Source organism: Cherax quadricarinatus, chromosome 66 (genome assembly GCF_038502225.1).
Source record: "Cherax quadricarinatus isolate ZL_2023a chromosome 66, ASM3850222v1, whole genome shotgun sequence".
Lineage (NCBI taxonomy): Eukaryota > Metazoa > Arthropoda > Malacostraca > Decapoda > Parastacidae > Cherax > Cherax quadricarinatus.
Window position 1 is genome coordinate 20,158,873 of NC_091357.1, and position 10,951 is coordinate 20,169,823.

Genomic DNA, 10,951 nt, shown 5'->3' on the forward strand with positions numbered 1-10,951 from the left:
GCAAAATTTCTTGTACTGGTAAATATAAAGGCATAATACCGTGCCTGGAACAATGCACAAATAACCCGCACAGGAAAAAACTCATGACGATATTCCGGTCTGACTTGAACCATTAACTAGTTAATGGTTCAAGTCAGACCAAAACATTATCACAAGTTTCTTTCTCAAGTACTTGTCTCACATTGTCTAGGGTTACTTGGCAAGTGATTCTTACAAACAATAATGAAGAGACTACCAAATACAGTGGTCCCTCGTTTTTCGTAATTAATCCGTTCCTGGAGCCGTTACTATAAACGAAATTTACTATTTACGAATCAATTTTTCCCATAAGAAATAATGTAAATACAATTAATCTGTTCCTGACACCCAGAAGTATTAAAACAAAATTTTTTTTTACATGAAATATAGATGTAGTACATAAACAATACAATGGGAAATGATGAATGAAACATTAACAGTATAACACTTACCTTTATTGGAGATTCTTCTTAGTGTATGGGAGACTGGAGGAGGAGGAGGAGAGAGTGGATTTATAGTTTGGAAGGGGAATCCCCTTCCATCAACACCTCAGGTACCATTTGCTTTTCTGGGGTTGCTTCTCTTCTCTGTTTCTTAATGCCACTAGGACCACCTCGAGAGTCACTGGAGTCCTGTCTCGCAAAATAACTGTGGAGAGAGCTCTGTTTCTGGTCCTCTTCAAGGGGGGCTCCTTGGCGTGGTGAAGAGGCTCTTGGTCTGAGGAATTAGCCCTGTCGGTCTTCTTCCTCAGACCGAACCTAATTACCCCCCATTCTCCCCTCCCCTATCCCATCCTCCCCATCCTCCCCTTTTTCCATTCCTCCTCCTCCTCCTCACCCCTCCCTTTTGCCCTTCCTCTTTTTAGCCTTCGTGATTTCTCCCACAGGCGCGCTAGTTCCTAGGTAGGGGAAAGGACACCGGGGTCCATCCCATTCCGTTGAGGTTTCTTGGCGGTGGCGTAGTTTGCCGTGGAATCTGGATTGCCTAGGGATGTCCCGATCCCTCTCCGGTATCCCGGAGTAGCTTTGGGTGTCTTTTGGGCGACGGGTGTATCTCTGGAAGCCACCTTTCGGATTCCGGGGGTGGTGGCTGAAGGAGGTATGCTTTGTGGCGGATATCCGGCCGCCCTCTCTTTTGTCCACCGAGGTAGCTCGGCAGATGTGAGGTTGCTATCCCAGATTGCTGGTTTACTGGCATGAAGGGTAGGGTATGGCACGGGTTCCATGCTGCATCTGCGCTACTAGCGGTGTCGAGTCCTCTTGGGCGCGGAGGGAGATTTCTGGCCCTTTCATTCCTCCTAGGAACTATCCCTCCCCGGTCCCCCCTTTTTTTTTCTTTTTTTTGTTTTTATTTTCTTTTCTTCTTTCTTTTTTTTTCTTAAAAACAAAAAGAAAGAAGTAACCTAACCATGGCAGCCCTAGTCCATGAACCTAGTACCCCCGGGCCCCTTCTTGATACCGCACCCCGTTCTGACCCCGCCTCGTCTTTGGACCACTCTTCAGACATTCCTCATGCCTCTGTACCTATTGCCGGTGCTGTTTCCTCACCCGCTTCAGGTACTGAGGCCTCGACTGACTCCTTCGATTTATCAGACCTTCGCTCTCCTCTGACTATGCTTCCGGCCTCTCCCTCTACGGTGCGGCAATTTTCAAATCGCCGACCCGTTCCACGTCGGACCAACTCTGGTCCCACGCCTAAACGTCAACGACAATTACCTGCTGATGATACTTCTCCACCTTCACCTTCTCGTTCTTCTCAGAAACGATTGACACGTCCTTCACTACCTTTCCACGCTCAGTTTCAGACTGAACAGTGGACTAAATTCTTCACTTTACGACCAACTTCCTCTACTGCCTATCTTTCTGACCATAGTATTGGCAAGGCACTCCTACGCCATGTTGGTAAAGATATTTCTTTTCATGCTCTTAAGAGCGGTACGCGCATCATTACCGTACAGAATGCTACCCAGGCTCGTGAGCTCTCTCGTCTTTCCCATATAGATACTGTTCCTGTCACCCTTGAAAAACATCATTCCCTCAATTCTTGTAGTGGTACCGTTATTCTGCCCCATACCATAGTTCAACAAAATTTCCAGACATGTGGCACCGACATTCTCGAACAGCTGGAACTCCAAGATCTCCCAATCCTCAAGGTAGACACTTACGTTCTTCCTGCCCGTGGGCGGAGACGATACCCTAGCAATGTGGCTCGTTTAACTTTTGACAGCCGAGAACTCCCATCCTCCGTTTATATAGCAGGACATCGGTTACAAGTTCGAAAGGTGATCCCTACACCACAACAGTGTAGAAATTGCTGGCGATTTGGCCATCCAGCGAAATATTGCAGATCTATCGCCGAATGCCCAGTCTGTGGTGCCGATGACCATTCTAATACGTCTTGCAATCGATCTCCCTCTTGCCTTAACTGTCATGAGGCTCACCCTTCGTACTCTCGCCGTTGTCAGGTCTATTTAAACGAGCGGGAAATCCGTTACCTCAAAGAGACAGAAGGTCTCCCTTATGCCATGGCAGTTTCTCATCTCCGCCTCCAAGGGAGACTCCCACGTGTTTCTTATTCCCGTGTTTCAAAACGTCCCCCCACTTCTGGTATCCCATCTTCTACACCCACCTCTGTGGTTACCTCTCCCATAATCACTCCTGTATCTAATCCTTTTGCTGTCCTCGGCTCAGACGTCCCTACTTCAACGCCTCAGTCTAATCTCGCTTCTTCGAGTTCTCTCTTACAAGCCTCAGTATCGACGAGACCTCGTACGACACCTCTTCCCAATCGTCCCTCTACTTCTCAAAAGTCAAAAAAAGGTCCGGTAACACCTCCTACCCATCTTCCACCTCCTCATTTTACCCTCCCTGTCTCTGTCCCTAGTTCTTCCCCTCTCACTGGCTCGGTTACAAGTGCAGAGGTTCACCCTCCTCCTCGTAATGTACCTTCCTCCCCTGTTCCCTCCCAAGTTTCTTCCTCTTCTGCCACCTCCCAGGTTCCTGTCTCTTCTGTCCCCTGCCACGCTTCTCCAGTTCCCTCCACCCTTTCGCCCCCCCCTACCTTGGTACAGTCCAATACAGTTCCAATCTTTACTCATCCTCCCCCTACCATTCCCAATATTGTCTCCCATACGACATCTCTGAATTCCGAAACACTTGAAGCAATCTCTGAATATATTGCAGAGACCAAACCATCAATGGACACTGATCCACCTTCCGCTCTTTCTCTCTCCTCTGCTCCATCTGCGCAACTCCTTTCTTCACAGCGCACCGTTCCTTCGCTGCTTGAACATTTTCCACTGCCTCCGCATGTGGACTTTTCTAACCCTTCTAGTCCGTAGGAACCCTTACCTGCGGATTTCAAGTATCTTTATCATTGCCAATCATGGCCTTTTTACAGTGGAATATACGCGGCCTCAGGGGTAATCGGGGTGAGCTTCAGATGTTACTCTCCCAGTTTGCCCCTGTTGGTGTTTGCTTACAGGAACCAAAATTACACTCTGCTGTTATTTCTCACATCTCAGGCTATAATTTGTTGTATTCTTCAGATCCTTTTCCTGATGGGACCTTTAATGAAAGTGCCCTTCTTCTCCGCACTGATATTCCGTACCATCAACTATTTATTCATACTTCGCTGCATTACACAGCAGCCCGTATCCACTTACATAGGTGGTATACGCTCTGTTCTTTATATCTCTCTCCTTCTCGGGCATTATCTATTCCGGATTTTGCCTTCCTTGTTTCGTCATTACCGCCACCGATTCTGTTACTTGGTGATTTTAATGCCCACCATTTCCTCTGGGGAGGGTCTCACTGTGATTCCCGTGGAATTCAGTTAGAGGCTTTTCTTGCCACCCACCCCCTCCATGTTTTAAATACAGGTACTCACACCCATTTTGATCCTCGGACTCATACTCTCTCTTGCATCGATCTCTCAGTTTGCTCTTCCTCCGCCGCATTAGACTTTACTTGGTCTGTTCTCCCGGACTTACATGACAGTGATCATTTCCCAATCATTCTTTCTTCCCCTTCATATTCGCCACCTCTTCGCACCCCACGCTGGCAATTTAATCGGGCAAATTGGAACCTTTACTCACACCTGACTGTTTTTAAAGAGGTTCCTTCTTCGTCCTCCATCGATGAGCTTTTACACCTCTTCTCGTCCTCCGTTTTCACCGCAGCTTCTCATTCTATACCCCAAACTTCGGGCAGGCATTCTCAGAAATGCGTGCCTTGGTGGTCTCCTGCTTGTGCTCGTGCAGTACGTTTGAAACGCGCTGCATGGGGCAGGTACCGGTACAATAGAACCACAGAGCGACTCCTTGATTTTAAACAGAAGCGTGCGATCGCTCGCCGTGTCATCCGTGACGCTAAACGCACTTGCTGGCGAGATTATGTCTCCACCATCACCTCTGCTTCCTCTATGAGTGCAGTCTGGAAAAAAGTACGAAAACTGAGTGGTAAATATTCTCCTGACCCGGCTCCTGTTCTGCGAGTTGCCGGTGTTGATATAGCAAACCCACTAGATGTTGCCAATGAAATTGGCAATCATCTGGTCCGTATTTCTCAGGGACTCCATCTATGCCCCTCATTTCTTTCCTCAAAGTCTGCCAGAGAGTTAGCACCCTTGGACTTTTCTTCTCTCAGAGAAGAACAGTATAATGTGCCTTTTACACTTCAAGAACTGGAGGCAACACTCTCAGCTTGTCGATCATCGGCAGCTGGGCCCGACGACATTCATATTCGTATGCTACAACATTTACATCAGTCAGCCCTTGCAGTCCTATTACGCCTTTACAATCTTATTTGGTCACAAGGAGTTCTTCCACAGCTGTGGAAATCCGCCATTGTTCTCCCTTTCCGCAAACCAGACACTACGGGACATGAAACCTCCCACTATCGTCCCATTGCTCTTACCAGTGCAGTTTGCAAAGTAATGGAACGTCTAGTAAATAGACGTTTAGTGTGGTATTTAGAGACACACAACAGTCTCTCCACTCGTCAATATGGCTTTCGTAAGGGACGTTCTACCATAGACCCCTTACTGCGCTTGGATACGTATGTTCGTAATGCCTTTGCGAATAACCACTCAGTTATTGCCATATTTTTTGACCTTGAGAAGGCATATGACACAACTTGGAGGTATAATATTTTAGCCCAAGTCCACTCCTTAGGCCTTCGAGGCAATCTACCATCCTTCCTTAAGAACTTTTTAACTGACAGGCATTTCCGTGTTCGGGTTAATAATGTGCTCTCCCCGGACTTTGTCCAAGCTGAAGGTGTCCCCCAGGGATGTGTTCTGAGCACAACACTTTTTCTCCTTGCTATTAATGATTTGGCCTCTAGTCTTCCATCAAATATTTGGTCATCACTCTATGTTGATGACTTCGCTATTGCCTGTGCAGGCGCTGACTGTCACCTCCTTACAGTTTCTCTCCAGCATGCAGTCGACCGTGTTTCCAATTGGGCCACCACACATGGGTTTAAATTTTCCAGCACTAAAACCCACCAAATCACTTTCACTAGACGCTCTGTCATCTCTGATCATCCTTTGTACCTTTATGGCTCACGTATCCCTGAACGTGATACAGTCAAGTTTCTGGGCCTCCTCTTTGATCGTAGGTTATCCTGGAAACCTCACATTACCTCTCTGAAGGCAACTTGTCACAGCCGGCTGAACCTTCTTAAAACCCTTGCTCATCTTTCGTGGGGAGCTGATCGTCGAACCCTCCTTCACCTACATTCCACCCTTATTTTATCGAAACTTGATTATGGTGACCAGATCTATTCAGCGGCATCTCCTGCTACTCTCTCTAGCCTTAACCCCATTCATCACCAAGGATTACGTTTATGCCTTGGTGCTTTTCGCTCTTCCCCTGTCGAAAGCCTCTATGCAGAAGCGAACGTTCCATCCTTATCCGATCGCCGTGATGCCCATTGCCTGCGCTACTATGTACGCTCTCATGATCTCCGCAATCCTTCCATTTATAGAATGGTCACTGATATTAGTAGACATTCTTTATTTGTTCGCCGCCCCTGCTTACTCCGTCCCTTCTCTCTTCGCCTTCATTCGCTCTTGTCTTCTCTTCAACTACCACCTTTCTATGTACATGTAGCATCTCACTTTTCCCTACCCCCCTGGGAAGTTCCAGCTGTTCGAGTCTGTTCTTTCTCCCTCCCTTGCTCGAAAGCCCAACTGTCTACGGTCGCTTCCCGCTCTCTTTTTCTTGACCACTTTCACTCTCATTCTCATGCCATTGCTGTGTACACAGATGGCTCTAAGTCTTCTGACGGCGTAGGATTCGCAGCAGTGTTTCCGGACAGCGTCGTACAAGGGCATTTACTATCTTCAGCTAGTATTTTTACTGCTGAATTATATGCCATCCTTACAGCACTTATCCGTATTGCATCTATGCCTGTGTCATCATTTGTGGTTGTCTCAGACTCCCTTAGTGCTTTACAGGCTATACAAAAATTTGATACACCTCACCCCTTAGTCCTCCGTATCCAACTTTGGCTACGCCGCATCTTTACTAAGCATAAAGATATTGTTTTTTGTTGGGTCCCTGGTCATGTTGACGTACAGGGCAATGAACAGGCAGACACTGCTGCGCGGTCAGCAGTACATGACCTACCAGTTTCTTATAGAGGTATTCCATGTACGGACTATTTTGCTGTAATATCTTCCCACCTTCACACCCGTTGGCAACAACGTTGGTCTACTATGCTCGGCAACAAACTTCAGTCTATTAAACCGAGTATAGGTTACTGGCCGTCTTCTTATCACCAGTGTCGAGGTTGGGAGACTACTCTCTCCCGTCTTCGCATTGGCCATACTCGTCTTACTCATGGATATCTCATGGAGAGGCGTCTTGCTCCTCTCTGTGAGAATTGCCAAGCTCCATTATCAGTCAGCCACATTCTGTTGGACTGCCCACTTTATCAACGAGCACGCAGAATTTACCTCTGTCGTCGTCTTCGCCCCGCTGCTCTCTCTTTACCTTCCCTTCTCGCTGATGGACCCACCTTTCATCCGGACTCTCTCATTGACTTTTTGACAACGACTGACTTACTTCACAAATTCTGATACTTTCAGCCCTTTCTACTTGTATCTCTTGCTACCCTCTACCCCCGTACTATCCCCTGCCCCGCTGTTTTCTGTAACCTGCTGATCATCCCCCCTCCCTTCTGCCATCCAATTCCCTTGCTTCCTTCCCTACCCTGCAGCGCTGTATAGCCCTTGTGGCTTAGCGCTTCTTTTTGATTATAATAATAATAAATCTGTTTCTGGTGTCTCTTTAACACTTCCCTAAAATGGCCCAAGACTTTGTCACTGTACATGCTGCCAACCTGGCTTACAACAACCTTGTTAGGGTGATGTTTCTCCATAAAGCTTTCCATCTTACCCCACATAGTAAAAATCTCTTTAATTTCTGAAGAAGGCACCTTCGTCCATCTCTCTTCCTCCTCCTCTGCAGCATGATTCTGAGCTGCGATGTGTTGCTCTTCCTGCTGAAGCTCTTGCAGCTCCTCAGTGGTGAGCTCTTCATTGTGGTCTTCCACATCCTCCAAACTCACATCCAACCCCATGGAACTCCCCAGTGCCACAATTGATTTTATTTTACAACAGACATAGGCTCATTAGGGTCAGTCCCAAATCCTTCAAAATCCCTCTTGTCGACACAATCTGGCCACAATTTTCTCCAGGCAGAGTTCAAAGTCCTGGTAGTCACTCCCTCCCAAGCCATACCTATAAGGGTTATGCAATGGAGGATGCTGAAGTGTTCTCTCCAAAATTCCCTTAGGGTCAAGTGAGTGTCTGTGGTCACAGTCAAGCACCTGTGAAACATTGCTTTTGTGTAGAGTTTTTTAAAGTTTGCAATAATCTGCTGGTCCATGGGTTGGAGGAGAGGAGTGGTATTCGGAGGCAAGAACTTTACTGTGATGAACCCAAACTCCTCAAAAATTAGGTCATCCAAGTTTGGAGGATGAGCAGGTGCATTGTCCATTACTAGCAGGCACTTGAGATCCAATTTCTTTTCTAGGAGATACTCCTTCACACTAGGGCCAAACACTTCATTGAACCACTCGACGAAAATTTCCCTCGTGACCCATGCCTTACTATTAGATTTCCAAAACACACACAATTTACTCTTCATAACATTGTTTTTCCTGAACTGGGATTTTCAGAATGGTACACTAGTAATGGCTTCACTTTGAAATCCCCACTAGCATTAGCGCAGAACATCAGCGTCAGCCTGTCTTTCATAGGCTTGTGTCCTGGCATTGCCTTTTCCTCTTGTGTAATGAAGGTCCTCTTTGGCATTTTCTTCCAAAAGAGGCCTGTTTCGTCACAATTGAACATTTGTTCAGGTTTCAGTCCTTCAGCCTCTATGTACTCCTGGAATTCACGCACATATTTTTCAGCCGCCTTGTGGTCCGAACTGGCAGCCTCACCATGCCTTACCAAACTGTGTATGCCAGTACGGTTCTTAAATCTCTCAAACCAGTCTTTGCTGGCCTTAAATTCACTCACATCACCACTATTTGCAGGCAATTTCTTTACCAAATCTTCATGCAACTGCCTAGCCTTTTCACAAATAATCGAAGTCATAAGAGTATCTCCTGCTAATTGTTTCTCATTTATCCACACCAATAATAATTTCTCAACCTCTTCCAGTACTGGTGATCTCATTTTTGTCAGCATAGTTACTCCCTTTGCAACAACAGCATCCTTTATTTCCTTTTTCTTGGCCACTATGGAACATAAGGTTGTGTAGGGTTTCTTATACATCCTGGACAGTTCGGCCACACTTGTACCACTTTCATATTGTTCAATGATGGTTTTCTTAAATTCAATCGTATTTCTCACCTTCTTTACCACAGACTTGGCACTAGGAGCTTTCTTTGGAGCCATGGTAGCTTATTTAGTACTTGCAAGCACTAAAATAAATGGAATATTATGAAATATTTTGCTGGAGCACGTGAGGGGACCTTCGCTCACTGGTAAACAATGCCAGACTGGCTGCCACCCCGGCTCACGCCGTGGGTACGCGTCCCGGACGAACTACAACTCGCGAGTCAACCTATGAAAAGCGAGTCCATGTTTATACGAAAATACCCCTATGATTGGCGAAATTTACAATTGCGGGGAACTACGAAAAGCGGGGGACCACTGTATGACTTTTTCTAAATGCACACCCCTCAAGGAAGGTTCCTTGATGTTGGTGAGGGGCTCTTGATTTAGGGAATTGGATCTGTGCTCCAGTTCCCCGAATTAAGCCTGAATGCCTTCCACATCCCCCCCCCCAGGCGCTGTATAATCCTCCGGGTTTAGCGCTTCCCCCTTGATTATAATAATAATAATAATCTAAATGCACAAGTTGCCCAAGAATTATATATTCTCCACATGAGAAATTAGATCAAATACTAAAAAGTTATTCCAAATAGATGAATATGAGGCTTGAACTTCTCTTGGGAGAGGAGACATATTTACAAACTTAACAGAAGAGGATGTATCACTTCATGGACCAATATATTAGAAGGGAAAAAAGTTCTTTATGTACCTGGTGTGGGATTATGGGCTGTTGTGGCCATGTCTCTGGAGTTTACCTGGAGAGAGTTCCGGGGGTCAACGCCCCCGCGGCCCGGTCTGTGACCAGGCCTCCTGGTGGATCAGAGCCTGATCAACCAGGCTGTTGCTGCTGGCTGCACGCAAACCAACGTACGAGCCACAGCCCGGCTGATCCGGAACTGACTTTAGGTGCTTGTCCAGTGCCAGCTTGAAGACTGCCAGGGGTCTGTTGGTAATCCCCCTTATGTGTGCTGGGAGGCAGTTGAACAGTCTCGGGCCCCTGACACTTATTGTATGGTCTGTTAACGTGCTAGTGACACCCCTGCTTTTCATTGGGGGGATGGTGCATCGTCTGCCAAGTCTTTTGCTTTCGTAGTGAGTGATTTTCGTGTGCAAGTTCGGTACTAGTCCCTCTAAGATTTTCCAGGTGTATATAATCATGTATCTCTCCCTCCTCTCCCTTCCTCCTCTGAGGAAAGAGCCTCTTTAGAGGGGAGGGCTCTTGCCATGGTAAAGAGGCTATCGATCTGAGGAATTGGACCTTTTGGTTTTCTTCCTCTGACCGAGCCTAATTACCCCCCAATCATCCCTTCCCTATCCCATCCCCCCCTTTTTTCCCCTTACTCTTCCCCTCCCCATTGTCCCCTTTTTTCCCATCCCATTTGTAGCCTCTGGGGTCTTCCCATCTGGCATTACGATTTCTAGGTAGGGGGGAAGTTGTGTCGGAGTTCATCCTGCTCCATGAGGTTCCTCAGGTGTGGTGTAGTTTGCCGTGGAATCTGGATTATCTGGAGGTGCCCTGCTCCCTTCCTGGATTTCTGAGAAGTGGGCCTCTTCAAGGGGGGGGAGGGTTCCTTGGCGCCCATTGTCGCAGCATTGCCAACAACAGTGGTCAGGTATACGCCATAACAAATTGCACTCTATTAAACCACTTTTAGGTTTGTGGCCTTGCCTCCATTGCTGTACTTGGAAGACTGCGCTCTCCCAGCTCTGCATTGGCCATTCTCGCCTTACCCATGGGTATCTCGTGGAATGACACCCTATTCCTCTCTGAGGTTTGTCAGGTCCCTATTTTGGTTCTCCACTTTCTTGTAGATTTGCCCGGTTTACCAGCGAGCTCGCAGGATTTACCTCCAACAACAACACCGCCCTACCACTCTTACCTTATCTTTCCTTCTTGCAGATGGCCCTGCCTTTGACTTAGTCACTTTTTGACTTTTTGTCAGCACCTGCTTTACTGTATGAACTTTGACACGTACCCCTTGGCGTCCTTTCATTCTGGCCCTTCTCTCTGATCCCCTCTCCACCTAGCTGTTTTTAGCCTCGGCAATATTTTCTGCCCCGCAGCGCTGTATGACCC